At 40.0% G+C, this 27829-nt stretch overlaps 1 long non-coding RNA gene across 5 annotated transcripts in view; it reads right to left on the bottom strand.

Annotated features, from left to right (window-relative positions):
• LOC127238339 (uncharacterized) overlaps positions 1-27829 on the bottom strand; it is a 226269-nt gene that overhangs the window by 53138 nt on the left and 145302 nt on the right. For 2 of the 5 annotated variants that reach the window (XR_007835928.1, XR_007835924.1), the window contains exon 2: positions 9425-9562. The exons of the other annotated variants lie outside the window; for them this stretch is intronic. This is a non-coding gene — a long non-coding RNA (uncharacterized LOC127238339). The remainder of the gene's footprint in view (positions 1-9424; positions 9563-27829) is intronic. 5 annotated transcript variants of the gene reach the window in all.

Below are 27829 nucleotides of genomic sequence, written 5' to 3' on the forward strand. Positions count from 1 at the left end.
TAAATAAAGTATCAGCCCATCTTATTTTATTCTCTTATTTTATATGACAGTGTCAGAGATTATACAATAAATTTTAGATATTACTCTCAGTGCCCACTGTCATACTTCTCCCTCTCTTGCTGAAACCACCATTCCTTTCCACTTTCATGTCTTCGGTAATATAATAATGCTGAGTCTAATTGCAGCTTCTTGCCTAAGTGTCCAGTGTGTCATTTCCTGAGAAAAGAGCATTTATGTCAGGGGCTGCACCACTAAAGAAAATGGCACCCATTTCTTAGCAATCACTAACAGACTGCTGTCCCTCAGGTTGGGTCCCATATCAACCATGAGAAACATTGACAAGAAAAGTTCTATGCAGGTCATGTGCAGGTCACATTTGCTCTGTCATTTCTACAAATGTTTGCTGTTGCTGCTGCCCTTGTCCACAGTCTCAACTCTTACATACCTCCTAACCTTCTTCTAAAATGGTTTCTGAATCTCAGGGGTTTGTGATATCAACCCATTCAAGGTCCAATTCTCTCCCAGCACTAAATTTTGGCATTTTTGTGAGGAATTGGCTTGTACATCGATCACGACTCACTGGTTTCCTTTTGTATTATCTGTATATTGTGATCCAAATGAATTTCTCTTCCTCTCCAGCTGCTTAGAACATGGGGTTTGTGACAACAGTGAGAAAAATAAGTATCACACTTACTTTCCTTTAAACTGTGCAGAACCAAAGTCAAGTTGTCAAAGGTGGGCCTGGAAGGGAGAAATAAATCCTATTGAATCATGAAATACATGACTGCTTGTTCTTGGCAGCATTTGAGGACACTGTCAAACATACTTTCAGTGTTCAGGAGAGTGATTTGATGAAACATTGATGTATTTATCCTAAAGGTCACTTTAGAACAAACACACAATGATTGAATTGAATAGAAGCGCTGTTTCGTCTATACACCTTATGTAGCACTTAACACTTCCTTGTCTCAGATGTCTAGGTACAACTACTAGAAAGTGGTTTTTGACTCGGCAAGAAAAAGTTATTTTTTTGTAAAAAATATAGTTATTTTGAAATATTTTTTCTTTTTTTAAATTTAATTTTATATAACAAAGTCCAATTAAATGAAAACAAACATTTATACAAATATTTGGGAATTTGGGCGTCGTTCTTTCCAAACTACTTCCTGCTGGTAAGGGGCGCTGTCTTGGGGGATTCCAAGAAGATTCAGATATCCTGGCTGTAGTCTGTAGGGCTGTTTTGTCCAGCTGTTTTGAATGTAGGATCAGCTTGTACTCTGTTTCAGGCGGTCTGGCGTGATCAAACCACATTAGTCTGGAAGGAATCCACATCTTTTCATTTTCTGTGGAAACAAAAATAGTTATGAAAAATTTACTGGTGGCATAATAATAGATATTTGTAATCCCACATAAATCAAGAGGGGGAAATAAACACATCAGAATTCTAATGCAAATCTGGCTTTCATGGTTAGACTATAAATCACCTAAACCATTAAAAATCTTTCTACAGACAAGAACACCACAGGTATTTCTAATAATTTGACATTTTTTCTGAACAAATTTTCTACTAAATATAGATTCTTACAAATATTGGGTAAGTACTCCTCACTCCTCCCACTGAGTCACATGAACCTCTGTGACATTTATCCTACACGATGCACAGTATGATATAGGCTGAGAAGATCACAGTGAATGACCTATTTACAAAATACGATACAAATAAGATTCCAAGGAAATATATTAGAAACATAATTTGGCAAAGCTAAAATACCATCAGGGAAAACATCAACAAATAATGCAAGTCCCAAAACTTACATTTCTAAAATGATACCTATACATTCAGAGGTGAAGTGAATTAGCATATTTTGACTGATAAAGAATCCAGAAGCTTCAAATTACCATAGAAGTCACTCTTGATAATTATTATTTTTTATGAAAATAAATTATGTATAGGAGGTTCACATGGTTACAAATGAGAGAAGGAAAACATGAATTCAAGATTGAACTATGCAATCTGTCCTAATAAGCACTTGAGATATAGGTACGTGGCCTAAGTAAGAAACTTTCCAGAATGATCTATATTATGTGTACTGATCTGTGGGCCCACAATGCCAGCTTCTAGAGAAAGTCACATTCAATTGGCACTCATCCTACAAATCTTATTCTGTAAAAGAATTAAATAAGACAAACATCATCCTTGTAGCATAAAAGTGATTGGTTCATGAGTTGAATGCTTATTATACTACAAATTGGGTGAGTATTATTACTTATGCAGTACAAATTTGGAAAAGTAGATTATCAGAACATTACTTGAACTAATGTAAAGTTGAGAGTGCTCCAGTTTGCAGAGAGAATGAGCATGCACAGATCTCATGGAGACACAGTCTGAAGTTCATCATGTGTCCCACATCCATTGCTCAGTCCAGAGGACATCTGCTTTCTGCTCACAGTATCGCACAAGGAGTGCTATAATGTTTTTGTCTACACATAAGTGCAGAACCGTGAAACAATGAGCACAGAAGACAGAAATGTATGAAGATATGTGCCTTGCAAATATTAAAGACTGACTATAGTAAATTATATGATATATTTTCTTCTGCTATAACACCTACTCACCCAGATGTTATTCCATCCTTACATATGAAGACACAGTTGCACAGAGGGTAACTAAATTTGTTGAACTTGTAGTGACTAATTCTGAGCGTGAGCTCAGTTGCACAGCAATCGTGAAAGTATCTTTCTTCACTTATGCCTATTAGTTAATTTGTAATTAATTTGTTCCTACTAATTTATATTGTCTGACATCTACAAATACCACTTAGTAAATTACAAGCTTTGTCAACTGCCATTATCAACAACTAACACTTTTGCTTTCTCCATTACCTGGTCTCCTCGGTACTGGATATGCAATCAGTCTTTCCCACCTACACATGCATAAAAATTCAAACAAGCAACAGTTTAGAGTTGGACCAAATTATCTTGACAATTATCTTCTCAATAGAAGAAATTGTACATTCACTAAGTACTGTTATTCCCTTAGTAATTTAATAATTTACTAATGCTAATTGAATGATCTTCAATGATACAAATTGTTTTGGAAGAAGAAATACACCTTAAACTCAGTAAGTTATGGAACCTTAATTGTTATATCATTTCCCAATAATAGGATAATTTCAATTCAAATGGAAGGAAAATAAAATGTAAACAGTTTTATATGCATAATGCAAGCCAGACAAATAGAACAATTTGTAAATACGATGGATGGGAAGACAACTGGTATGTGACAGCTGTGGATTTAGAAAGCTCTTTCTAATATATAAATATAAAAAGAAAACAGAATTCACTAAATTTTTCATAGACCATATGACTAATTCAATTGAAAACTATTAAGATGTCATCTGAGGGTATAATTACTAAATATGAATAACCTAACTATAGATTTACTATAAGATTTCATGTAGAGAAATGATGTATGGCTGAATATTTGCACAGAAAATCAAAATTGGTTCAGAAGATTGTATATCTGGGTAATGGGAATAAATTTTGCTTCGCTATGAGGGACATTTGAAGGTAAGGATGGATGTAAGAATAAAATGTTTACCAGGAAGCTTGTCGTCTTCAAAAGGATTCCCTGTGGTACTAGGAAAAGAGGGGCCACCAGTCATGTTCAAATCCTTTCTAACATTGTGGTTCTAAAATGCAATAAAAGCAATCTTTATTAAATTTGAAATCCCATTATGTTCTTAGATGTACTATTATACTTTGTTGACATAAAATATGTAAACCTTGTCTTATTCATTTTTACAGTGTATATAATCTGTAAATGATTCCTAATATCAAATGATTTTTAAAAACTTGCATTTTGTACTTTTCGTTCTCAATTTATACACATACCTCTTTTATGTTAAATATTACATACAGTCTGTTTTAGTCAGGGAATGTTGTTAGTCAAAGGGTTTCTAGCATCGGGTCTCATTACAAATACAAGACGCTGAAACAAAAACAGAAAATTACATTCACAATTTAGAATTGTAATTCTAGTAGAATGCAATCTTTGATCAATTTTTCTCTCCTTATTCGAAAGAGCTATGATCTTTCACCTCAAAATGCAGCCATGAATATATCAAATGTCATAAATTAAAACACATTGTAGATTACGTTTCCTTTGCAATGCTCATGATTGAGCTGATGGCTTTGTCCATATTGCTGTATCGCATTTGTCATTTTGTGCATTATTAAAGAAAGATATTACTGACGAGTCAGAAATATAGCCACCTCACCTTGAAATGAAAGAAATTCCTATGATCTCACATCTAGACTCAGGGTTTGTCCGCAAGAGGGCTTGACTTCATGTGAGACAATCTTCTGTGTTTTATCGAAGCTTTTCCTAATTGCTAAAACAGAAATGTAAAACTAAGTTCATCTGGGCTCTGTGAATGAACACAGTGTGCCATAAATACCTACCATACCATTGACATCCTTAACACTGATGTAACATACATGACACAGGTTAATATACATACACAGATACACACCACCACACATTCAGTCACATATACACAAAATACACACACACACACACACACAAATGCACTAAACACATACTCATACACACAAACACACACACACACACACACACACACACACACACACACACACACAGGCTCCCACTGAGGTGGGTCAGTGGGATTTACTCATCGCAAATCCGTGATTGTCACCCTGCTGTTTTGGATGGTGACATGACTGCAGTCCTGCAATTGGAAAAAGGGAAATATTGTTAGGGATTGGAAATCAGTTTTGAAACAAGTTGTACATTTTATTTATACCAAAAGAGATCCTTGTGTGACATAGGCTAGCACACATAGCCTAGGTAAGCCGGGGGGGGGGGGGGGATCCTGACAATATTCTACTGCTTCGAGCTCCCCAGTGCTGGATTATAGGCAATCATAAGCACAGCTGTTTTCATCAGTGCTGGGAAACGAGTTCAGATCCGAATGCTTAAAATTAGAACACTCTCACAACTGAGCCACATCCTGAGCAGTAAGCCTTTGATTGAAGAAGTTCATTGCAGCCAGACAGTTCTCAGCCAAGAGGTGAAATCTTGATGTCCTTAGAAGTAATGTCACATGTTCTGGCCCCCAACACTCCCACCTAGTTCACCTCATGCCTCATGAATAGAGTACATCCCCATGTAACTCAGGATCTTTGCCACCTATTTTCCAGAGTCACATAGCAAATAGATTTTGTTGTTGTTGTTGTTGCTTTTTTGTTGTTGTGGTTGTTGTTAGAGATGCGTACGTTCAGTGCTCCATTGGAGTCATAATGTCCATCAGATGGCAAAGGAGACCCAATTCACCTCGAGGGGAGTCATTACATCAATCAGATTGTATTGGTGACCTTAATGACACTGAGGGGATGGTCACTCTGGGTCTACAACATGATAGGTAATCATCAGTCTGAAAGTCTTATTATGTAACATCAACTGGCCTCAAATTGATGATCTCCTACTGCAGCTGCCCAAGAGCTTATGTTATGGGTGTGTTTCGCCATGAAAGGGGTCATTACAATTGGCAACTTGGGAACTCATGTTCTAGATAATTCATTTTTTAAATCAGCAATATCTTTTAGTATCTCAAAAACAACATTAGTGTACTCCAAAATGGAGCTAGGTAATTTTGAACAGTTCTGGTAGAAAGTTTTTGGCTACAAAAAAACTGATCACCCTGGTTTGAACTATGAGTTACAAAGTGGGGCTTGGAGAATAGTGCTGGATTTAACAACACCCACTATTCTTGCAGGGAAGGAGGAAGTGCTTACTGCCTTGCTCCATATCTAGGGCATCTGCAAACATCTTCTACCACACAGGCTCTAAACTCCCATGTGCAAATTCACAGAGAAAACGAATTAAAATAAAAACAGGGTCTGTTTTTAAAGGCTACACAATGAAAGTACAGGAATAAATATAATGAAATATAAAAGTGTATATATCTTTTAAAAAGTAGAGCTGAAATGTGTACAAGTCTTATTTTCTGTCAGGATCAGAGTGTGATGAAAAGTCTATACAGATGCATATAGATATTAATTATGATACATATAATCACACACAGAGTGTTCTACATCTTAGACTTAGCATTCTGATTCCAGGATTTCAAGCTTCCTTGAATCTCTGTGGTTGCATCCCTGGCTCTTATAAATTTTATGGGACAGGGTTTGGTATTATCACAATGTTATTATGTTTCTTCTCCTGTACACAGATACGTACACAGAAAAGAGCTGAGTCCTGATTATGGGGATGGAATCCCCTCCTGGGGCAGCTTGATATTTCTTTTAATCCAAAAGTTGTCAGTGTGAAAATTCCTGTTCTGAAAAGAGAAAGGCAGACTCACAGTCAAACAGAAATCCCCACAACACTCATTCGTCTCTCTCTCCTCTCCCTCTTTCTCTCTTCTTCTCTCCCCTTCCCCTTTCTTTCCTCCCTCTCTCTCCTCTCCTATCTATGTCCTCTCTTCTTTCTCTTTCACACCTACACTTGTTCCCCTGCTCTCCTGCTGTCTCTGCTCTGATCTGCACAATGCTTCCTCCCGCACAGATGATGTGTATGTCTTCCTTCTATTCCTAGTCAACACTATCATTGAAGTTCTGTTAGATCTTGTCTTCTTTGTCATAGTCCTAATTGCCCTCCCTCCCTTCTCTTCCTCTCTTTACTCTCCTTCTCATTCCTCTCCTTTTTCTACTCATTATGTGTATCTCTCTCTGTGACTTTAATCTCTCATGGTCCTTTACTTGTAGTTTGACTAAAATAAAATACTCAACAGTAGAATTAAGCACAAAGAAGAATCAAGCCAAAAAAATAGGTCTGTTCAGGGCAATCATTGTGAGCAATAAATAGGATTGTGCTTATACCTGAGACCACTAAATCCTGTGAGACATTATCCAGAGTACAAAAATACTTTGCAGGATGATACACTGCTTTCCCAACACTAGCTCTGCTGAGGAATGCAGACTAATGTGGCATTGACAATGACCCTCTTTGGCAGTTTTTGGTGTGGAATATCTTCAACCTCTGACTCTTGAGGTCACTTCTTGGTGCTTTGTCTTAGAAAACCAACAGTGGTGTCAGCACATCTGTTAACAGCAGCTGCTGTTAGATAGAATGTGCACCTTAAATGGCGGCTTCTATAGCACTCGGTTAAGACCCTCTGGATATTACTATGTTTTTGCAGTGTTCTGAGCCATAGAGGATTTTGTTCTTGTACTGCCCAGGCTTAAATTCTACATACTCACTGTTTATATTTGGGTGCACACACCACTGCAATTGATTCTGGCAGCATCTTCTGATAACAAAAATGTGTGTGTGCATCCACACTCGACAAAAAGGCTGTCTGGGTTGGATGGGTCTATGGAGACAAAAGAATTCAAGAAATCCCAGTAAGCCCCATGACATACCCAACACAGCAGGTCCCAAGGAGTTTCAACCACTGCCTCCCACAATGACACCTGAAATCAAGCTGGAAACATCTCTAGTCTGCTAGGTGGAGAGGAAAAGGAAATGATATCTTTTGGTCACCTCATCTACAAGGTTAAATGAAGCTGAGCTTTAAACAGTTACTCTTAGCTGTTCCCTCACTAGACCTACACTTGTATTCATCCATGCCTAATTATACCTGATGCCTTAAGAGTAACCATTCCAAGGTTTGTGCTTCAGCTTCTAATCTACATCTCCTTCCCTGCTGTCATCAGTACATTCTATTCTATCTTAACCAAGAGTTCGCAAACTATTTAAAACTTCAGTTCAAGAATCTCTGCGGATCTTCAGTTCCCTGCCTTCCATCCTGCCATAAAGAGCTGTGGGATATCTTCCTATGTGAAGAGAAGCCACATATGGTCTTATTTTGTGGTACTGAACCTAGTAATGTTGCATTAACTTATGCTGCTTCCCTCCCTTCCTCCATTGTCAACCAGGTTCAAGCACACCTCAGGCAACTGCATGCCACAAAGGGGTGAACATTGCAGATGTTAAGACAAGCAAGCCAGATGTAAAAACCAAATATCTAACCTCTACATTTCAAGACACAAGCAGTACTGAAATACTGATATCATGAAGGAAGGCAAACTTAGTATATGAATTCTAATGAAATGAGAGAGAGAGATGATTAGAAGAAGAAGTTGATCAATCTCATAAGAAGGAAGTTGTAAAGCTGGACCCGGCTCTTGGATGGTTCCTGTAACCTTCTCTAAGTGTATTATTCACAAAGATGCATACTTACAAGTTAGCTATATTTTAAAATATACATTTGTAAAAGGAAGTAAAAACTGGTAAAATCAACAAAATAAAAAACTTGATCTTGCCAATTCCCCCTTCATGTACATTTGAAGACTCTCTTAACCAGTTCTGCATAGAGTGGACTCATGACTCTTCTATCCTCTAAGATCTACTAGATGATGACACAACATGACAGTCCTGTGAGACTCCCCCATAGACATGAATTCAGCACATTTTTTTTCAAGCCTCTTTCTTTCTGTTTATTACATTTTGGTGCCAAAGTCATCATCCAGAAGTCTTACCTCCAGAATGATAGGATTCCAGTATTCTGACAGCATACTCAGTTATCTGTGGATTAGTTAAACCTTGTAGTCTCTGGTACCATGTCCTGCTTAAAGCTCAAAGGCCAAACTCCTCAATGAACTCCATCTCCAGCATGAGAACTGAATGCCCTTGCAGATGGAGATGGCCCTTGGGTCACATTCTGAATTCTCTCTCTTACTGTCCCGGCTCTGTGGCTTCTGGGAACCACATGAGCAGTTCTCCTGAAGCCTTTTGATCTAGAATCCCCCAGTGTGTTCAAGCAGTCCCCATTAGGTCTTGTTAGCTGTCAGAAAGTCACTTCTCCTTCTGTCACACTCAACCATTAACAGGTATTCTGAATCTCTGCAAACAAAAGCCTCCAGGGGATTATCTCCTGCCTTCCTGAAGCTTCACAGAACATAATTCCATCTGACATTGTATATAAATAAGCAAAGGTGGATTCAACTTTGCATGAAGAAGCTCTTTGGTTGTACACAAAACAAGTACGTCTTCATAAAGGCAAAATCAAATCATGAGAGTGATCTCTCTTGACTCAGTGAAGTACTTCCATGTAGCTCTTTGGTAGATGGTGTCTACAGCATGTTTTCCTACCTCCTAGGGAGGCAAAAATGCACAACCCACTCACAAGGATGTGGAACATTGAAAAACTACACTGATTAAGATGTAAATTAGTAAAGCTGAAATTCACAAAGGAATGTGCCTTTGACTAAACACTAGAACACTTGTAAGTGTATGTGCAAAGAGACTGAAGAACTGCAATGTGTTGGCTATGAAAACACAGATCTGGGCTGTGCACTTGGAAGAGCAGCTCGCCATCAGTGAGATCAATTTGCTTACATGGATCCAACCTAAGGTCAGAAGGCCCAGTTCCTCTTGCTTAAAAAATATTTCTTCCTCCTTCTGGGCATAACAATAATCAGGGCCTGCTGTCTGCACAGGAATAATTACATGGGTCACATGGTATTCTTCTTTGACCTGCCACAAGGAAACAACTAGTTACAGTTACTGCCAATCCCACTTCCCATAAATAAGTGAAGCCCTCACCCCAGTGGATGACCCTCATCATTCTCCCTCACCCAAATGATTCCCCAACTTGACTGCTCCTATACTTTGCTGGGATTCCATATAAACGCAGAGATGATAAGATGAGCATGAGATGTCTCCCATCGCACAACCTAGATCAAGGGATTTGTCTGCAGCTGGCATTAAGTCTGCTCACAGGTCCTGAGGTGTTTAATTTCTATTCTATGCATTACCACAGAGTAGGCAATCACCAGGCCACATAAAGTTTTGAGTGTTCCCTTTTATAATTAGCCAAGGTGCTGTCTCCACTCCTCATTCTCACATTCCTGTCTCCAAGTCAAGCTGCTTTTACTTCAGTGTCTCATTCTGTTTGTGAGCCGAGTTGAACTTTTAGGTGGCCTCCATCTCAGTTTGCCAGTGACTGGGATTACAGGCACCAGCCCTGAGTAGAATGAAAATTTCTAACTATGCCACTGAATGAAAATGTTCAAGTCAAGGACCTCTGAAAAGCAACCTAATACAAAGTCATAAAATTCAAGTTAGCTAATGTCATTTCACACATGGTTCCTTCTGTTGAGGGATATGTATGGATACAGCCCCAAGATACATTCTCTGGGAGTCATGGGCAGCCGAAGGGGAAAAAGAAACAGCCTCAGATCAGGAAGGAGTGTTCATATATTTACCATGGTTCCACATAATACACCGCATGTCTCTATGCCTTTCCTGGTGTTCTTCCGTGCACAACGCAGAAACTTATCACAAAGGTCCTTTGGAATGACCACAGTTCGGAGGCCTCTGGAGTTCTGAACTGCAATGGAAAAGAGAGACAAGTCTGAGGTTACAGGATCTGGTGTCCCTGAGCAGAGCTCAGCATGGTGGCCTGGAGGAAAATCACAAAGATATTGGGGTATCTCTCCAGGAGCCCTCTACATATAATAGAAGAACAAAGCAGGCAAGGAGTTTCTTCTCAAAGCTCTGGCCAGAGTTCAATGTGAGCATGGAATTCAATGTTGGCTAGAGTGGATGGACGAACCTATTTCTAGGTGTGACTGAGAGTTGCCTGTAATAAGGTTTTTTGTGGGTTCACAGACTCCGTGGTCAAAGTCCCCTCTAAACTCACGAGGGTAACATGTACCCCTTTGGAAGCTCAATAGGACAACACACAGAAAAAATGGTACACTTCCAACACGACTCTCCTCAAACAGACATGTCTTCTTTGTCCATGGTTCAGCTCTTCAGGTCTGGTGGCCTCTGCACTCTCAGGTCTGGAGGTACATTTCCCTGAGTCCTCATTTCACTTGAGACTGAGTCTTATAAGAGTGACATTCTTCTCCTATGCCTTTCTGACATAGACTAACCCTACCTACTATCATTCTATATCTTGACTTTGAAGAAAGCTTTTAGAGGGCATGTTATGTCGTGTTGACCAGAAACACAGTCAAATTTTAAGAGTTTGAAATTACATGGAAACATACACAGTCTTTCTCAAGGTCATAGCACCATTGAGAGTCCCAAATAGGGCATGTTGTAGCGATGGGGGAGACCTTTGAGAACCTAGAACATCATGTGCACACACAACCAAGAAATGTTGCATTCTACACTCCAGGGTTGAGTGAAGATGATGCACTAAACTCAGCAAAGTGTCTGGGACAGGTTTCGCAACTCAGCTGAGACCACTCATTCTTTCCTGGTTGTTTCTACATTCCAAAAGGAACAGCATAGCTTACTTCTGCTCCCATGTTATATTATGCAGATGTGTAGACTGCTACATGCACAGGCTTAAGGATCTGTAAGACTGACCCTCTATTCTCATCTGTAAATATGTGGGTTATTGAATACACAGGCCCACAGCTGGGAAAGTCTGACTCTCACCAATTCATAATTAAAAAGGGAAATGTAATTTGCTTGAGGTTGGCATTCAAGTAGAGATTTGACTCATGCCAGCCCAGACAAGAAGCAACCAATAATTTAGAAACTTGTAAAAATCCAGTCCAATAGTGGCATATTTGGATTTTAAGCATTTCCTCGGTGAGAGTCCAGGATTTCAACTGAGGCCTATTTAGGCTGTAAAGCCAATAATACAAATAAAAAATAAAAGTAATAAAGTAATTAGGTGACATATTTGAGAACTTTTTTTTACTTCAGTATTCATGATTTCCCCTTTGAATTCAGTCTTATATGAACCATGTGTTTGCACATGTCAATGATATCTGTGCATTTTTCAGAATGTGCATGTTCATATGTGGGTAATGATTCGCAGATATTTGAGCACATCTGTAGATGCAAGCAGACTGACTGTGGTTGAGACCTTCCCTGGCACTGTTAGTCCAACAGAATCTATCTGTGGTCTGTGTCTTCCCAGCTAGCTGTGCTGTGAGAAACAAGGTCTTCTCTGTTTCTCTGTCCCATGTCACCTGAAGACAACTTTGAATATACAGTTGGCCACCCATACCCAATTGTCAGGTGCTTTCTGGAGATTCCTCCCCAGGTTCTGAGGCTGTCACAGCTAGCACTTCAATCAGTGTCATTACCTTCCTGACATATTTGAGGATTTCCTACAGAGGTCTACCTAATGCTGAAAATGTAATTTCATGCAACACAATTGTCTTTTAGGAATACTAATGCACAGCACAGTCCTCACGATGAGCAATATCAGTATTTATTAAAAGTGCTTCCTCTATTCTCTACAGAGCTCTGAAGAGGTGGGGATCTGATTGGAAGAAACTGATCTGGCTTAAACTAAGTTAAAGGCTTCTTTTACAGGAAGTCAGAGTGGCTGGAAGGAAAGAGACAACACTGGTCACTCGAGGTTCTTTTAACACAGCAAAGAGGATCCAGGCAAGACAAAGACTAGGAACATTGCAAGGGGCATGATGTTTTCTCTGTGCTGCTCAGTGCTCCCAACTTCAGACACCTCTTAAAAAGTGCAGTGTTACTAGACTGGTGAGGTGCACTCGCAAATGTGTGTGGCTGATCCGGGTGCAATAGGCTCCTTTTAAACATAAGTCTTTAAAGTCATGAACATGTGGTGACTTACCTGGGCTTTCCACCATCTTCAACTCTCCACTCTGTGTGTCTGATGATGGGCCCCTTGTGATATCTTTCATGGATTCTTGTGGACTGCATGGCACTGACATTGTAATAACAGTGCTTTCTTCAGAGGACACTTTAGCACTTTTAAGTGCCAATGCCAGGCTGGGAATCACCTCCCCGCTCCAGTCTTTCTCGACTCCATCCACCAGCCTGTCTACAAGAGCACTCCATTTGGAAAAGTGTGCAGAGTGTTTGATGGTATCTCTTACTTCATGCCAAAAGGCCTTATTTTCAGCCTCTTCTTCTTCTCTTTTTTTCTATGGGAAGAAAAATGGGATTAGTCTAATATTTCAAAAGTCAGAACAAAAAGACCTGCCAATAAAGAGATGAACAAAGGAAGTTGTGTTCAGGTATGACAAATCACCACAGCATCTATGCTCACCTCCATCACCCTGGTACTATGAAAAACAACCAACACCCCTTTACTCAGTTACTGTAAGGCTTTCTTAAGGGACAATTTGGCCTCCATGTTCTCAGAACCATAATACACTTGGGGTGTATGTATCTGTGACAGTGAATATGCATGAATATATGGGTGTGTAAATAGGTACATGGGTACGTGCATGTGTGTGTTGTCCTCTATAGGTATGAGTGCATATGTTTGCAAGTGTGTGTAGACCCTATTCCTTGGATCACAACCTCCGCTGACAGTAAAACACAGTCCCAGGTCACAGGCTGATTAAGTGATACAAAAACATCCTGTCTTCATGCTCACACACTGACCTTATCTGCCAGGTATTCTGAATACTCCTCGCTATATTGCTTCAGGAGTTGTCTCTTCAGGGCCTCAACTATGTCAAAGACCCTATGTATTGTCTGCAACACAAAACAGAAAGGAAGAATTAGACCTGATCTAATGTCAGCAAAGGGGGGAAGAAAACAAATGGGAAGGGACTTATGAAACTTTTTTTAAAATTTAATATTTTTTCTTATTTTATATATCTATTCCAGTTCCATCTCACTCCTATCATCCCATTCCCCACACAGACCCCTACCCATCCCATCCCCCTTCCACTCCCCAGAGAGGGTGAGGCCTTCCATGAGGAATCATCAAAGACTGTTAAATCAATTGTGATAGGGTTTAGGCTCCCCACCACCCCGTGTCTCCATGTTAAAGAAGTATCATTCCATGGAGAATAGGCTCTAAAAGTCCCTTCCTGCACTGGGGATACAATCTAGTTCCATGAGATGTCAGAATCTTATTTATGACTTGACCCCAATATGCTACCATCCCTTTCTTCTGTATTGTGATGCAGAGAGATGTCCTGTTTACCCAGGGACAGGATCTGTGACTTTTCGCTAAGTAGCTCCCTGTGACTCTGGATATTTAGGTCTACCACATACACAAAGAAGACCCACCTTGTTGATTTTGGATCGTGTTCCCTTGGAAAGGGAGTTCCAGTATTCTGGGAAATTTCTCAGTTTCTCCACGAAGAGTCTAAAGCAATAAAGCAGAATGAATATGTGAGCAGAAAAGGTCCAAATTTCTAAATGAGACCCTGAAAAAATTTGGTCTCTCTAGGCATGGTTTCAGAAGTTGCTGGAGTGAGAAGAGTTTCACCCTGACATGTTACATCCATATCCATCCCAGTGCCTGGAAAAAGAAAGATCCTAATTCTTCTATCGACTAGTTCATTCCTCAAATATCTGCTATCAAGAAGTAGAGCTAAGCTGATATTGTGTGTGCTTGTCATCCCAGCACTCAGGAGACAGCAGGGAGAGTTAATGAACTCACAGAATATCAAGAAACAGACCATCCTCCTCCTGAACTTCAAAAGAAAAAAACAGAGTGGGGTCTCATCCTTCCACTAACAAAGTAGAAGGGTGTGTGCTCATAGAGAAGCACAGAGTATTGTTTCTGAGCAGGGCACAACCTCCCCCAGGGAGCATTAGGTAATGACAGGAAACACTGGGAGAACACAGAGCTGCAAGTAGCTGTGCAGTGGATCCTAGTGAGAGGAGGCACCCTCAAAGACTGCCAGCCTGCTTCAACACTCCTGTCAGTCCAGGAACCAAGAAAGTTTCTTGAGTGCAGGGTGGGATTGAAAACTGACTGTGACAAACTGATATTGGGGGGGGGGCAGTGAACACATAAGCACTCTAGTAACAAAGTTATTTCTCTTAGGAAGGTTGAGGAAATGAGAAGGATATTTCCTGTAATCTCAAGAGATTACATTCACGTTTCAGAATACCAAAAGTGGAAAACAAAAAGAAGTCTTGTTCTACAAGTTGCACAATCTGAGAATTATAAAATGTGGTATCTGTGTTCATGTCTAAGTCTGACCTTTCTTTTCCTCTGTGGAACATGATGAAGATATGCCTACTCAGCACAAACAGTCTTCTGAAGATCAATAGATTCAGGCCCACAGAACTCTTCCCTAGAGCCTGGGCTCCTTACAGTCACCAGCATTCATGTCCTCAGGTTCTCTTTCACCAAACACAGGGCTAGGCAGGACTGGTGAGACCTTTGCCATCTTTCCCTTCCTCAAACACAGAGCATTCATGTCACTTAGGATACATGTAAATATCTGGTGACAGCTCTGCCATCCTGCATTGATTCTGCCTACCCAAGGATGGTGAACAACACAGAAAGTATGCTAAGCCCCTTTGACCCCAGGGAGTACACAGTCCTTTGGTCCCCCTAGCTACTGGATATGCTAACATCTTTCTCAACCAAACAATATGCTACAGAATTAAGAGAAGAGCAATCTGGGCTCTGCCATACATAGGAATAAGCCTGTGACTGGATGCCTGGCCAGAGATAGAGCAGTTGACACACTCACCAATGCTGACACAACCACATAAACTGCCAACTTTCATCTAAAATGAGGGCCATGTGGAAACATGCTCATGAACTATCATGATTTCCCTTATTGTGGTTCTTGTGTCTTTGAATAGCAAGGAAAAACATTTGTGTGAACTGCCATAAATTTGACTGAAAGATGTCTTTCTCAAGTTCTCAAAGCCAGCAGAGGGAAGAAGCATGAAGATGAAGACAGGATTAGTGAGGGATTTGTCACAGGAAAGGAGATGGAAAGTGCAGGCTCTCACGTTAAAAATTTGTGGTATAACACAAATGCTTCCTCCTTAAGTTCTTTCGTGTGTAGATCTGCCGCCATCTCTAGGAGGTCATCACTCATTTTTATATACATTTCCATGGGTACTTTGTCGCTGACTTCCACATTCATTCCTATGGAAATTAAAAATCTGAACCGCTCTTTTGGCAGAAGAGCTATGTCTTGGTATTTTTCCATGGTGCTCTTGTTCTACAACAGAAAAGGCAAGATAGAGGAACATCAGAAGCCACCTCCTAATATCCTGACATTCTGTCAGTCTACTGTCTGACATTCACACATAAACAGTGTGTGTGTGTGTATGTGTGTGTGTTTGTGTGTGTATGTGTAAGTGTGTGACAAAGCTCTTACTAAAGGAATTAGAGTAAATTAAATACCACATGCAGTCATACAGGTCAATAAATTTAGTGACCTACCCAGTTTTGGATCTCCTTACTATGCTACTAAACGGGGAGGTAGGGGAATGGATAGAAGGGAGGAAGAGGCACCTGGCATTCATATGTATAATAACATAGATTTTAAGTTAAATAACAACTAATTTAAAAAATGATTCCATTTCTTTAAATTTCTATATATGATTGCATGTCAAAGAACATTGTTTTCAAAAGGAATGAGACTTACCCCATTAGGGGCCATGGGAGTGAAAAGTCCCGGTGAGCTCTGTTGGTGTCTGAGACAGGATTTTAAAAATTTGCCTGTAAGCAAGAATAAAAGAACTTATGAAAACAAAACCTCATCTGCCTAGCCACCTCATCGAGCCCCATTTGGATCTGCATACTGCAAACAACAGAATTACTTTTTATATAAGGCTGAAAAGAGTGCACATTCTCAGTACATCACTGAGCTTCTTCTGTGACAATGCTTTTGGACACAATGCTTGGTTCACTAATGTTCTGCACACAGTGATGCCATCAACAATGATGGGCAAGTACCTGTTTAAAAAATATACTGAGGTCTTTGGCAAGCTGTACATGAACCATGTTTTAGGATAGGTTTTGGCTCTGGAGGATCCATATACTTATATCCAACCATGCTGCAAACCATCCCATACCTCCCAGCAGAGTATTAAGTATAGCATTTCCTTCTGAAAACTCCCTTAGCTCTCTTTCACACTTATTTCTCATTGGCCTTGGTTTGCAGCTACTGCAGGTTCACCACGTAGTTCCCTGATGCCTCCTCAACTGATTGACAGTAAATCTGTGAGGACTGTCTTTTTCTTGTTCCTTTAGTAAGTTTGTTGACTTCTTTCTCGTGATTTACATATTTTATGTAATTGCAAATAATCCAGATATTAAATAATCTAATTGAGGAGTCAAAAGCAAAGAATTTCTTTACAAAATACTCTCAGGTAACTCCTTCATTTGCAGGCAATGAACTCTTTACTTTCATGAGAGATCATTTGTCAACTACTGCCAGAATTTCTGGAGTGGTTAATATTTTCCTCCATTGAGGTCTTTCCCTAAAAATTCAAGCCTATACTACACCAGGAACGTACATTTTAAGTGTATGTTGCACATTGACCTCTGACATATTTGGCATTGATATTTTATAAGGTCAAATAGAGAATGATGAATCCATTTATTTACTGACTTTCTTTTATTATCTTTCCTGATGTTCTGAACTAAATATGTTGCATCAGGGTAGGCTTGATCTCACATTAATAGGATGGTCTCTAACCGTTGCCACAACCAACACACACACACACACACACACAGTTTTAAAATTTCTTGAAAAAAATATATATATTCTGAGTACTCAATCTGTGAGGTGTCCAGAGACACCTGGGAATCATATTTTTTATTTGTTTGTTTTTAGTTTTCACCAGAATAAGTATTTAGATCATGCTGGCCTTGAACTCGCAAAGATATGCTTTCCTCTGCCTCCTGATTGTTAGGATTAAATGCATGCACCAACAACACATATTTGGAGTCAGAAGTTTTGAAACCATTAATTTTCTTTTCTCTTTGTGTATGCTGAGATAGCCCCAATCTCTTTTCTTCCTGGGCCAACTATCTGAGTGCTGAGCTTATAGGCATGCACCCTTCACCCATGTGAAAAATTTAATTTACCAAATATATCAGCACAGACTTCATTGTTTCAAGACATCCATGTCAAATGTTGTTATGAATACTTCGTAATTATAAATAATAATCACAAAATTCTAATAGGGACCTCTCTTTAAACACTGTTTTCTGAAAATGTTAAAAAGTAGGAGCATCTCCTTCCTACAAAGTAAATATATTAGTAAGCAATGTCTCACTGGGGACCTGCCACCCTACTTTATTCTAAGAACCACAGGACATACTGACAGATACACAAAGCTATGCTAGGTATTTGGAAAGGGTTTATTAAGAGATTTCCAGTAACTTGGCTACAGAGATGGCCCAGCAGCTAAAAGCAACTGCTATTCTTATTGATGATAAGGGTTCAATACACATTAAACACATAATGTCATAGAACCATCTCTGTAAGTCCAATTTGAAAGAATCTGGTGCCCTCTCCTGGCTTCTGCAGAAATCAGCCACATACAAAGTGCACACGCTAACATGCCCTCAGACCATATGAAATAGTGCTGGGCATTGTAGGACGCACATGTTATCCTTTAGATGAAAAGAAATAAGAAGGTGAGGGCTGTCGTTCTCTAAATACCCTTATGTTGGAACAAAACCATCATTAGATTCTGAAAACTGTAGGGTATTTGTTTGGTGAGTTATCAATTGATAGTTGATTCTCTTGTTCATTTATCATTCCTCTCTTTTTTTTGTTTATTTCATTCCTGCCTATTTATCTATTTATTTATAATTTGGATACAGTGTCTCATTTTGTGTTCTGTTAAATACTAATATATGAAGATGATAATGGCCTACATATAAATTGCTTAACTAAACTCTGAACAAACAATCTGGAGGATATGCATAAATATAAGCACACAAAAATAAAAGTGGGTGATACCAGGGGAAAATATCCAATACCTCAAAATGTAAACAGAATCCATTCATAAAAAATAACAAGCTGAGTGGTGCACTGAAAATAAAAAATACAGTTATCTGAACAGGATGTACAGAGGAAAAAAAACCCTGAGGGAATACAAGAGATGGAATTGAGAATCTCTGGCTTTTAAAATATGATAGGATAACAACATATAAAAGTCAAAGAAACTAGACCCTACAATATATTAAAACATCAGGGATGGAGAAAATGGCATATTCCATTACAAAGTAAAATGAAAACATCATCTATATACAAATCAAACATTAGAGAAACTGCTAGAAGGCTAATTCAAATTTACAGAGGATAACTATACCCAAGAAGTCACAGAAAAAAATGAATTAACATTGGTAATAGTGAAGGTCCCAGACCCTCATGCAGACCCCTACTTGACTCCCATGACTGGCTGCAGAAAAGTTCCAGCAAGATGTAGACCGCTAACTTAGATGCATGAAGTTAACCCCTATTTCCCCAAACCTCTGGGAAGTAAACAGTAGATACTCTTCATCTGGCAATGAACCAATCAGAAGATAGCCTGCAGGCTCTGGATGTGCTTTGCTGATAATATTGGAATGCAGGACATAGCAACTGCCCAGTGATGACATCTAGGAGTAGTATCCTTCTGCAGGTGAGGCTGACCAGTCAACTCAGAACAGGGTGCCAAAGCCCAAAAGTACAACAGTCTGGAGACTGTTGATATGCAACTAGGAGACCCCCAGACATTCCACGTTCTCTACTCCAATATATGTGCTGCCCCACTGCTGCACAGGGTCACTCCTACTCTACACACTGTGACAGACTGACAGTTATCCCAAGTTAATTCAAAAGTAGACTCTTTGCTTTTGCACTGCATCTGGTCTCATTGTAGTGTTGGGGGTTCAGAGTCTGGGCACAACAAAACCACAAGAAGGAAAAACACACATATATACACCACACATAAATTCTCTCTCTCTCTCTCTCTCTCTCTCTCTCTCTCTCTCTCTCTCTCTTTCTTTCTCTCTCTTACACACACACACACACACACACACACACACACACATTCACTCAAAACCATTGTTTATAGATAGCTCTCCAGACTTTTGTCTAAATTGACCAATGCAAGGGCAATGACTAATAGAATGGAAGTGAACAGATTCCAGTCTTCTGGTGTAAAAAAAAAAGACACACATCTCCACACCAAGAATAAACATTACCTAGGGTAAGGGGTTGGAAGAACATATTTCAAGTAAAGGGACATTTGGCCAGCATGTGATAGTGCACATCTTTAATCCCAACACATATAAGGCAGAGACATGTGGATCTCTATGATTTTGAGGGAAACCTTGTCTACAGATTGAGTTCTATGAAAACCAATCTACACAGAGAAAGTCTGCCATGAAAAAAAAAAAAAACAAATATTGGCCATTCTTGGTTTTGAGGTTAGAAACAAAAAGTCTTAGTATAATGGCAAACCAAATTTAATGACATACACAAAGTTCTTCATCATATAAAATGACTTCATTCCAGATAAACATGGGGGATTATTCCTATGTAAAACATCACAAAATTAAACTCAGGGATAGATATTACCTGACAATATCAAAAGATTCAAAAAAACTTCTTTAACAAAGTTGATAATCCATTTATGATAAAAAAATAACTGAAGAACCTAGAAATAATAGGAACATAGTCAATCTTATGCTAAGAAGGGAAAAAAAGTATTTCCACTAAAATCATCAAATAGACAAATCTGCCTTGTCTATTTTCAAATACTTTCATCAACTCTTTGACAATACATTTTAATTTGATCATATGAATTCTCCTCTACCAACTCCTGCCACATTTAGCACTCATTCAATACCCACTCACTACTTTTTTATTATTTTTATTTATTTTATTTTACATGTCAATCGCAGTTCCCTCTCCCTTACAACCTCCGTCACTCACTTTTACCTTGTCTCCCCCCTCACATGTACCCTGACCACTCTCCCCTCCCATCCTCCCCCACTCAACATGAAAGGCTATGTCATCCAGGTGGGGTCATGTAAATCTGAAAAGTGATTTCAACTAGAAACTATAAGTTTTCTCCTGTCTCTAGGTTAAGGGAGTATCCCTCCATGGGGGATTTGTCTGCAAGTCTTTTTGTACACCAGGAACACAACCTGGTTCCACTGTCTGAGGTCCATTAGTCTACTCAGCCCTTCTAGCTGAGGCCCATGCTCAGGGGGTCTGTGTCACTTACATACCAGATTCGCACCAGGGAGACACAGAGCAAGCTGTACATACAAAATAAGGAAAGTAAAACAGCCATGTGGCAGAATGTAGATTAATAGAAACAGGTTAATTTAAGTAATAAGAACCATTGGACAATCCTAAACTAAAAGTCAAGCTTTTGTAATTAATCAGAAATCTACGTTTAGGGGCTAGCAACCAAAAGACAGTCCAACCAGAAGGCTTGCCAAAGGAGGCTGTACAAGGGAAGCTGCACCTACCAAAAAGCTGCATCAAGATGAAAAGCTGATTGTGGCCAGCCAGCAGGAGATCCTTCAGGTTCACTGCCTGAGCCACTGTCAACCAAGTGGTGCCCTGAACACATATCCAATGTCACTGGACTACACCTACATCAAGCCTCTGGAAGGCCAGCATGATGGAGACAAGTTGGTGAGTGAGCACTTCAGTGTTGCCTTTTCACTACCTGATGATCGAAAAGCACAACTGCATGAACATGTGTATGCAAATGCTGCAGTGAGGCCAAAGATGGAATGACAGACCAGAAGCTGGACCCTGCATAGCACAAGTCAGTGAGTGTGAATAGCATGCCATTGTCCTTCAAGCACATGGTTGGTATCAGTGACAGCGTTTTACAATGGTCAGCATGACAGCCATAGGAATGCTACAGGACAAAAAAAAGGGCCATGATGGTTTTTAATCTATTGAGTCATAGAAATATGAAAAAGGAAAATGTACCTGGTTTAACAGGAGTGAAGATCCCAAAGACTGCACATGGTCAGAGCCCTGCCAGTCCAGGGAAAAAGAGTCCAAAGCAAAAGACACTGTAACTCATCATTCTGAAGTTCTCAATCCAGTTCAGGAGGCCCCACCACATTGGGTTCATGGCAGGTGTACTGAGGGCAGAAACAGAAAGCAATGCTCATCGCATAAGCCACAAAGCATGGAAAGTCAGAAAGGGGCCAAGGTCTTATCCTCCTCATTATATCCTAACTTGTTCCATGCTTCCACATACTAAAAGTTCCATCGCCTCCCAGTAGTGCTCTCCCCCCCAAGGACCAAGTCTTTATTTCATGGGCCTAAGAGGAAAAGTCAATTTCCAGATCGTTGTACCTAATCCATCAACCCTCCCATCTACTTTCTGGCCACCTGGCAAAACACCCCACATGTGCTTCAGCCCATAAGTACTTCTCATGCACATGAGTTATTAAAGCCTCTCTGAGACCAACACACACACATACTAAGGACCATGCTAGACAGCACTCAGGATAAAACCCTGATGCCACATTGGCTGTTAAAGTGTTTCTGCTATTTCTGACTTTCTATATTTGGTACTTTGATTCTTAACTGCCAACTAAAATTTTTCTTTCAATTATGACAAAATACAAGGCTTGAGATAGAGAAAATACACTGAGTAGAAAGAGGTGTCGGCTTTCATCTAGAGCAGAGGGAACAGAGGCTGCAGCCAGCCCTGAATTGTCATTTTCTTGTCACTGGAAACCAGGGAATATAAATGGTCATTCATGTGACATTGGAGAGGAACTTTTAAACATCTGTCTTCAGGACCCAACTACCAGGAAGGATTTTCCACTTCTTTGTCTGATAACTAGGTGGGTAAAAGAAAATCTCCTGAACACTCTTTGAGTGTTTGTCTGTCCTAGATCTCAGACTGTGATCCATTACACAGATTTTCCATTGCAATTGTGCCTAGTACAGAAATTATGCACTGAAAATTAACATTATGGATGAACACCCATGAATATGGTCAGCAGGCATAATTATAATCCATTTTACTAATTTCTCATCTTACCAAATAGAAGGAAGATCCTCTCTGCCCATCAGGTTAAATTTATGTTCATGTCAAAGAAAACTTGGGGCTGGCTGGCTCTCTGCTTGGGATTCAGCATTAACAGGGATCACACTGCAAGATCAGTGAGAATTCTTATATGCTCTGAGGCTCCAAAAGAGCATGCATCTCTTCAAAGGGGAGGGGAGACACTTTAAAAACTACAGTGCAAGGGAAGGACAGAACTCAGCTAAGGACACACAGAACTCAGCAGGCATACCTCAGCCAGGCAAAGCAAAGAGGCCGTTTTAGGGGAGAGATGAAAAAGGCTGACCCCCTCACACTGTGTCCCCTCACATACTGTCTTCCTGCAAGCTTTTATAAACTCCTTGGAGGGTGCAGTCTATGGAACCATGGAAGGAAGCAAGCTACTTGTCCCTAGTGACATCCACAAGAACAAATCAAATAGCCAGAGGCTCTCAACTAGTCAGTAGACTTATTATCATTAGGAGGGAAGAGAAAGCAGTGGATGCAGTTAGTCTGAACCTCAATCTACTCCAACACCGACTTTGATCTTCACCTACTACCTTGCTCCTCTTCATGTCCAGACTTTCAGTGAATCAGTCTACAGATGTACCTTGGGACATGGCAGGTTTCTTATAATCATCTCCATAGGCATTTGCTTTTCAGAATATTACCCTGAAGATAGCTGTAATTCTGCCTGATGGAAGGACTCTCTGCTCTGCTGTAGACATCTTGGACTTTATAGTTTCCTGGAACAAGAGCTTGTTTGTTACTGTACTGAGAGAGATAGGATATCAGGTGAGTCATGGTATTCTCTGGAATCACACCATGAAGGAAGCTACCTGAGCATAGCCCAACTGCTCGGTCATTGTGTTACTGCTTCACAAATGCTGTCTGCACAAACACACACCCCAGCACAGCACAGTCCTGCCTTAAGGCCCTCTTAAAGAACTAGTCTCGTATGATGCTGAGGGCAGAATATAGAAATTCCAATGTGATGGCACCAATAAATACAAACGTACAATATGAGATGTCCTTCTGTACATATGTTTCTCTCATTTTTAATGAATAAAACAAGGACTGGGCAATACCCAGGCAAGGAGTAGAGGTAGACCTATAGGAGGAAGGAGGAAAGAGAGAGAGGGATGCATTTAGAGAGACTTGGAAGATGGGAGGTGCCTGGCACTCTCTGGTAAGATAGGGCTATATAGAAATACAAAGTAATTGTTGGTTAATAATTAAGACAGAGCTAGACAATAAGAAGTCTTAGTTAGCCATCAGCCAACACATTCTAATTAACACAGTGTCGCTGTGTTTGTTTGGAGTTGAAAAGGGGAGGGATCAGACAGAACAGAAACCTCCATTTTTAATCATACACATACTATGTGCCAAAAGAGATGAAGAATCTCAGTTAGTAACAATGTCTATAAGGGATTTCAACTTCTTCTGCCTGAATTCTACATGTTACAGTAAAATGATGCTGGCACCTTAAATTCCTGAGTATGTGGTCACATATAATGCACATTAGTGAACACATATATCATGTGTAGGGCACAGACACTCTGCTGTTAGGAATGCCCCTCCGTAGGAATAACAAGTTCACAGGAAAAAAATTCTTTAAAAAATAGTAAAAAATAATATCAAAAGTAGTAATTAATAGATAAGACAAAGCCAGAGTGCCAAGAAAACACCCTTGTGTTCATTAGAAAATCCCTGTGCTGGACTCACTAAAATCTCCATGGGCATCCTGTCCTCTGGGAAGGCTGACCTACTGTACTTCAACTCCCTTGAGCAGCAACAAATGCATGAATATCATCTATAACCATATCTCTTCATTCTCTCTCTTTTTACCATATGTCTCATTCAAGTCATCTGGTCTGTTGAGGAATCAAATCAAAATTCAGCTAAAGTATTGACACAGAAATATCTCTGATCTGAAGTCCCACATCTCTTTTCACAAGAACCAGCTGTGATCCTAAGAAGTAGTGGGTTGGCCTGATTTTAACAGGCATGGGAAGGAAATCACTCCCTGACTCTGGAAGAAGGCACCAGCCCCTGTGTCATTTCTGAGGCCCTCTTGTGTTCGAATAAAGTATCATACTTAAGACCCCTGAAGCTTTGATGGCTAGTATTTCACAAAGCTGGCAACTTCCATGTGCAACATCTTCAAGGAAAGGTCTCAGAGCTGACAGAAGATAATCGGTGCTAGGCTTGGTGATGTAAACATGTTATTCCAACTACATGATTGACTGAGGCAGAGAGATCACAACTTCAAGGCTAGCCTGGATACCCTACCCTGGCCTCCAAATAGACTGCAAATAGTAGGGAACAAAATGAGCTTGTGACTGAACATTTTCTAGTACTTTGAAATGTAGTAGGGTTAATCTCACATGCAATTGCATATTCAACAACTAAGCAGGACGTTGGCTTGTGACCCTAGGGTAGAATTATGCTCAGTAACCATCATGTGCTTTCTTTATATGTGTGGCTTCCAGTGAGAACAAATACCAAGGTTTTAATCCTTTCTGAGTTTCATTTGTTCACCCACTGTGTCCATGTTTTCCTCTAAGTAGTTTGAGGTTTCTGTCATAGAATCATATGGGACTTTATTCCAGTTCAGCAAGCCAGGACATCCATAGTTGTGTCCCCTCCTTGTCTAACCTGCAGTATCCTGCCTCTCAATGTATTGTCCTCTCCTGGTCTAGCACGTAGGTTACTGCATCTGCATATTTTCATCTGCATTGCTTTTGGATATGCTCCTCTATACTCCTTGTTGTATTGTAAGTTGCATGTTACACATTAAAGGACAGGGGAGGTAGGAGAATCTAAAGGTATCCCTGCCTTTCAGAAAGCATGTGCCTTATAAACTGTTGCAAGCAGCGGTGCTGAGGCTTCTATTCAGAACAGAGGTAGACTAAAGTAGCTCCGGGTCCTCTAAACCTGAAGGGGGTATGTGTCTTCATTCTGTTAGGTGTCAGGACACCAGAAACATACACAAAATATAGTTATTGCTTCTACACCTTTCTCTCTCTGTATTGCCAATATTATGAACCACCAAGAAAGGATGCACAGGGAAATGCTATGCCTGCCACCAGCATCTGGTTTTCTGAGACTGAGCTTCTCAGAAATGGAGGTACAAGTATGAACTGAGTGCATGCCATTGCAGCCTATAGTGAGACCCCTTGGAAACACCTCTGGTGTCTCCAATGACTATCAAATCCAAAGAGATTTAAATTTATGTGAACCTATCACAGGAAACAAAATCACTTTTACTCAGTAGGGTGAAGTCACAGAAAGACACCAGATAAGTTTTAAAATCTACTCAAAAAATGATACAGTGGTTCTCACATTAAATGCTAGCACTCAGGAGGTCGAGATATGTGGTTGACTTCAAGACTATAATGGCATACAGATAGTGGATTCCAGGACAATCAGAGTCATATAATGGGACACTGTCTAGGAACAGAAAATCTACTGAAGCTCTATTGTAGACAACATGGGTCAGGACAGCCTGAAAGTGAAATCCACAGGTTCAGTCTATAGAATGCGTTTGAAAAACAGATCTCAGGCTATGAATGATATGTGACAAAGCCTCTACTGTTGATGACTCCAAATACTAAATGTGGTGTCACCTCCTGACCAGGGTGATGCATGTGAACCAGCTTGCGAATTCTATTCCCAATGTGTCTACTTCTTCAATGCAGATATGGTTTGTCCAACAGACTGCCCAGTATTGAGCTACAGGAGAGCTCAATAGTACATCTGTTGCCCATCAAGTGGGAAACCTGGGTTCCATCCACAACATTATGGGGCCTAACAAATAAAGTGAAGGAAATAAGGTCTCCAATGGCTTCTGGTGACATTCCTAAACTAAAAGAATGGAGACAGCAAATGAGTGAGTGGGTAAGGGAGCTAGGCACAAAGACTGACAACCAGAGCTTAATATCCTAAACTCAATGAGAGAGGGAAAGAAGCAACTATTATAAGTTCTCTTCTGACCCCCACAAACATGACATGGTGACAACACATGCATATACCGAAACACAATAATTAAACCAACCAACCTGACAGATGCTGCTGCCACTGTATCCATGTTCTCCTCAATCAAATCCCTCCAGCTCTGCTCACCAGTCCTCTCTGTATGGAGGCCAGTATTTGAATCAAGTGCAAAATCACAGACAAGAAGTTCTTTATGTGTGTCTTGCGTTTTTGAGGGCATGAGTGAAGCTGTGTATCATCTGTTAAGCAGTGCCTTCTGGCAGACTACTCCAAGTCATCATGTGAAACAAGCACAGGAGAATCCACCCTCTATGATCGGAAAAAAAAAAACAGAATCTAAAGTGTCTTGAGAAACTTACAGGCCACGCATTGCTGGTGCACTGCTTTAATACCAGCACTCAGAAGGTAGAAGCGGGAAGATCTCTGTGAGTTCCAGACCAGCCTGCTCAACAAGAGCTACTTCCAGGACAGCCTCCAAAGCCATAGAAAAACCCAGTCTCAAGAAAAAAAAAATGAAAGAAAGAAAACAACCAGAAAAACCTTCAGATCAGAAAAATTCCAGCTTTAAGTTTTCAGATCAGGATTGTTCAATAAAAAACCCATGGCTCAAACATTTTGGATAAGATGGGAAATGCTCACCTTCTGCTGTTCTCATGCTGTTACACACAGCTGTCTTGTGGGAAAGAAAAAATGACCTGCCTCTCTCACATGCATGTATCCATTGAAAAGTACCAGAATATGACATGGTAGTGATCCCTTACAATCCTGTCACTGCACAGACTGAGGAACATGTAGCATGTGTGTATACACCTTTTGTACAATGAATGAAATAAAAGAGTAATAAAACTAAGTAGATAAAAACTCTCAAGACCCCTTTGGTTCTAATTGCATTCTTGGAGACGATTCCTTTCTAACAATTAATTTTGTAAGACGTGACAGGAAATTGATGATGGATTTCATTCTGTAAATATGTCCCTCTTATTGCTTAATGAATAAAACACTACTGGCCAATAGGAAAGCAACAAAGGCAGGATTAGGAGACAAGTA

The sequence above is a fragment of the Phodopus roborovskii genome, unplaced genomic scaffold (assembly GCF_943737965.1).
Source record: "Phodopus roborovskii unplaced genomic scaffold, PHOROB, whole genome shotgun sequence".
Lineage (NCBI taxonomy): Eukaryota > Metazoa > Chordata > Mammalia > Rodentia > Cricetidae > Phodopus > Phodopus roborovskii.